Source organism: Otolemur garnettii, unplaced genomic scaffold (genome assembly GCF_000181295.1).
Source record: "Otolemur garnettii isolate 467f Iridium unplaced genomic scaffold, OtoGar3 scaffold00044, whole genome shotgun sequence".
NCBI classification, from domain to species: domain Eukaryota; kingdom Metazoa; phylum Chordata; class Mammalia; order Primates; family Galagidae; genus Otolemur; species Otolemur garnettii.
In genome coordinates, this window is record NW_003852439.1 from 9,411,735 (window position 1) to 9,416,404 (window position 4,670).

At 54.3% G+C, this 4,670-nt stretch overlaps 1 protein-coding gene across 1 annotated transcript in view; it reads right to left on the reverse strand.

Annotated features, from left to right (window-relative positions):
- The window catches only part of PKMYT1 (protein kinase, membrane associated tyrosine/threonine 1), a 12,297-nt gene extending 11,167 nt beyond the window's left edge, over window positions 1-1,130 (reverse strand). The window contains exon 1 of the mRNA XM_003790812.3: window positions 1,058-1,130. The gene's annotated coding sequence lies outside the window, so the exon portion shown is untranslated. The remainder of the gene's footprint in view (window positions 1-1,057) is intronic.
- Between the last annotated feature and the right edge of the window lie 3,540 nt (window positions 1,131-4,670).

Here is a 4,670-nt window from a genome sequence, read left to right on the forward strand (position 1 = left end):
CCCGCCACAACACCTGGCTATTTTTTGGTTGCAGCCATCATTGTTGTTTGGCAGGCCCAGGCTGGATTCGAACCCGCCACCTTAGGTGTATATGGCTGGCGCCTTAGCCACTTGAGCCACAGGCGCCAAGCCACAAGTAGTGTTATATGTTATATGCACCCTATTAGCTTTGTAAAATCTAAGACATTTTGAATTCTGTGGCGCCAGGATTTATGGACCTGGAATCTGATCATGTGGAGGGCTTAGTCCAGTGTCTGGCATAAATGCAAACTGCTATTATCATAAAGACTTCTCTGGGTAGTGACTAAAGGAATACACAGTATTCCCCAGTGTCAGTAACTGGGTGTGGTAGGGCAGAGGGGGCTGCTGCGTTGCTATAATTTTGTAATTGAAACAAAAACAAAAAAGCAAGAGGAGAGTCAGTTTCGAGAGGAAGTCACAATGTATCAAGAGATACCACAGCTAGAGAGGCACACATCAGAAACAGGAGAGAGTAGTTATCTGAAGTATGGCTTCTAGTCCCTGATGGAATGAGGGAGGTAAGAAGGACCCTACCCAAGCCTGGCTGGAAGACCCCCTACATCCTAAGAGGACCCTTCCTCTGCCTCTATTTACCTCAAGAATCCCATCCCAGGGTTTCTCAAAGTGAGGAGCCAGGGTGTCAGGATTCGCAGGGCACTGGTTAGAAATACAGCCTCCTAGTTCAGCCCTGAACACTTGGGGATCCCGCGTCCCTGAATCATTTTTTTCTTGAGACGGGGCGTCGTTACAATACCCAGGCTGGTCTCAACCTTCTGGGCTCAAGCAAGCCTCCCGCCTCAGCCTCCCCAGTAGCTGGGACTATAGGCACCCCTGCATCTTAAATCAATTTCCAGGCTGTCTCAATGTCCCAATGTCACTTACATCCTAGCGCCTGGCCATCAGCCTCAGGGATGGATTGGGGTAGGTAGAAGGAACAGCACCTGCCTCCCGGGTGAATCCAAGGTGGTCCAGAGCCAAGCCGAGGCCAACCCGGGAGGCCTCCGCAGTTTCCAGGGGCTCAGCCTTCTCGCCTCACCCTTTCACTGGGCCGGACACAATCTGCTAACCTCAGTCTACGGCTAGACTGTGAGTTTCTCCTGGGCAGGGCCTCGGCCGAATTCACCTCCGCTGACTTGGGGAAATCCTGCCAACAGAATTAAGGGGACTGCTGTTACTGGGGGTCTGACGTAAGGAGGGACTTGACGGAAAGCGGGCGGGGCTTTTCCAGAAAGGAGCAAGTAAAGCGGGGCAGCCCCTAGAGGAAAGGAGACTAGGAGATCCAGGACTGACAGGTGAAAAGGGGCAGCTGCGGGGGAGGGGCCTGAAAAGTGGGCGGAGCCGTCGGACAAGGCTGGCCTGGGGAGGTGTCATCAAAGAGGCAGGGCCTGCGCCCGCTGGAGTGGGAGGGTCAGCCGCTGAGGGCGGGGGCTTGAGGGGAAGAAGGTGAGCTAGGGTCCGGAAAGGGCTGTCAGGAGCTGGGGGACGGCTGGGTGGGGGAGGGGTCAGGAAAGCCTGCCCCGCCCGAAAACCCTCTGGACTGGGCTGGGCTCACCTGGGACTAGTAGGCGGGGCGCAGACCACCGAATCCCAAATCTCGGATCCGCGGAGGCCGCGGAAGCTGTCGATGTGGCCAAGCAGGCTGGGGTCGGCCGTCGACCGCTCCGGACGCCCAGACTAAGGTCCCTCGGGACGGGGAACGGCCCGTGAACGCGCGCGGAGCCGGCTGGCGCCAAAAATTCCAAACCGGCCTCGAGGCCCCGCCCAGGAACACCTCCTACCCCTACCCCTCCTCAACTCAGCCCATCAGAAGAGCCCAACCTTCCGGCCCTGCCCCTTACGTTCCTGCGTGCGCGTCACCGCCCCTCCCTCTCCTTGCTGTGGCCTCGCTTTCTCAATACGCAAGCGTGTAGCGCTATTGCCACTGGCCAGGTTAGGTCTACCTACGCGCGGTGTCCTTGAGGCTGGGACGCCGCGCCAGTTCTAATGTGCACTTGGGTTCCTCCCGCCTGGTTTCTGGAATACCTACTGGCCTCTCGGCCCAGTTCCAGCATCTACTACCCTTGCTGGGTTGGCTTAGTTTTCGCATCTGTAAAAAGGACTGTTTTTTACAAAGGTCCAGGGAGGCCTGGCTCCAGGGGGCGGTCACTGGAAGACAGGAAGACCCTGAGGCCTCCTGGGCTGGCTCCTTCGTATCACCCGCAGTGTACTGCGCCAAGGTTGCAGAGGAAAGCCATACGTCCAAGCTCTTGGCCCTCAAGTGAACGGCTTTGGGAGGTAGAAAATGCTGCCTCTCCCAGGAGGTCCTCCAGACAGGCAGGAGCCTATTTGGCTTGGCCTCTCCTGCTCCCTGCCTCTCTGCCAACAGGCTTCTAAGACAGCTCTTCTACAGAGATTTGCCTTCAACTCAAATCCCCTCATCCCCTTTCTAGCTGAACGACCTTGAGAATGCACAGGGCTTTTCTGACCTTCGGATTAGTCTCCTCTCCCATGGAAAAAGGAGCTGATGACGCTAGGATGATCCCTCCAGAGTGCTTAGGAGGGGGTCCGCACAGAGCAAAGAGAGCTGGGGATTGCACCTTCTTCATGGTTAACCCAGTGAGAGGGGTGACACTTTCGGTCAGCCCACCCTGGAACGCTGGCCATCTCACCGGCACTTCTTCTGGCCTTATTTTTGCTGTTACACTGATCTCTCTCTCTGAAATTCTGTTAGTTTACTTGTTGGTCAGCTATCTCCTTGTAGCCCTAGAGCCAGTCCCCTAGCATCCCACTGCGCCCCCCTTCCCTCAGTCTTTGAAAGGTCATGGACTGCTAGGCTCCAGTGGCAGGCCTGCACCCTGCAGGTAACATCGAAAGCCCGAGACTTAGCAATGGCCGAGGGCCTGGCATCCCAGGTGGCCTGCAGCCGACCTCCATGAATTCCTTGACATTAGCAACCTGGCAGCCATGCTGTGCCGTGGCAATGAACTGGACCCTTGTTGACAACCCCAGACTGGTCTCCAGGAGGCCTAGGGCTCCATCTGCTTAGAGCTACCTCTGCCAGCCCATTTCCAGGACAGGCTCTCTTCCAACTGCCCATTCTTTTCTTTTCTTCTTTTTTTTGAGACAGAGCCTCAAGATGTCACCCTGGGTAGAGTGCCATGGTGTCACAGCTCACAGCAACCTCCAACCCCTGGGCTCAAGCGATTCTCCTGCCTCCGCCTCCCTAGTAGCTAGGATTACAGGCACCCACCACAACGCCCAGCCATTTTTTGGTTGCAGCCGTCATTGTTGTTTGGCCAGTCAGGGCTAGATTCGCCAGCTCAGGTGTATGTGGCTGGCATCTTAGCCGCTTGAGCCACAGGTGCCAAGCCCCAACTGCTCATTCTTGAAAGTCTGATTCACAAAGATTAAAAATATATATTTAAAAAGTCAAAAACATACTTCCAGGACTGGGTATGGTGTCTCATGTCTGTAATCCTAGCACTCTGGGAAGGTAGAGGTGGGTGGATTGCTTGAGCTCAAGAGTTCTAGACCATCCTGAGCAACAGCAGGATGGTCTCTACCAGGCGTCCTCAAACTACAGCCCACGGGCTACATGTGGCCCACCTAGGACATTTATCTGGCCCACAGGGTGTTTTTGCTGCCGTTGTCTGTCCTGCTTACCAGCCAACTTGTCCAGGAGCCCACAGTCTGGCCCTCCAAAGATCTGAGGGACAGTGAACTAGCCCCTGTTTAAAAAGTTTGAGGACCCCTGATCTCTACTAAAAACAGAAAAACTAGTCTGCATTGGAGATACTCAGGAGGCTGAGGCAAGAGAATCGCTTAAGCCCAAGAATCTGAGGTTGCTGTGAGCTGTGAGGCCATGGCACTCTACCAAGGGTAACATAGACTCTGTCTCAAAAATAAATAAATACACAGACAAATAAACATGCTTCCAGGCCAGGTACGGTGACTAACACCTGTAATCCTAGCCCTCTGGGAGACTGAGGCAGGAGGATTGCTTAAGGTCAGGAATTAGAGACCAATCTGAGCAAGAACAAGACCTTGTCTCTACTAAAAATAGAAAAATCAGCCGGGTGTGATGGTGGGTGCCTGTAGTCCCAGCTACTTGGGAGGCTAAGATAGGAGAATGGCTTGAGCCCAGGAGTTTGAGATGGCTGGGAGCTAGGCTGATGTCACTGCTCTTAGCTGGGGCAACAGGGTGAGACTTTGTCTTGGAGGAAAGAAACAAAAAAGCTTCCAATGGAAATTTCACTGCATGAGGAAGGGTTCGATGTAAATATGCAAGCAAAGTGTCCAAGCTCTGCTGTTCGGGAATGAAGGCTACAATCCTAACCTGCCACACATTTTCCCATATGTAGAAATAGAGATAATAATAGGGGCTCCTGGCTCGGCACCATAGCTCAGTGGTTATGGTGCCGGCCACATACACCAGAGCTGGCAGGTTCAAGCCTGGCCTGGGCCTGCTAAACAACAATGACAACTACAATTAAAGGGAGGTGCCTGTGGCTCAGTGAGTAGGGCGCCGGCCCCATATACCGACGGTGGCGGGTTCAAACCCAGCCCTGCCAAACTGCAACAAAAAATAGCCGGGCGTTGTGGCGGGCCTGTAGTCCCAGCTACTTGGGAGGCTGAGGCAGAAGAATCACCTAATCCCAGAAGTTAGAGGT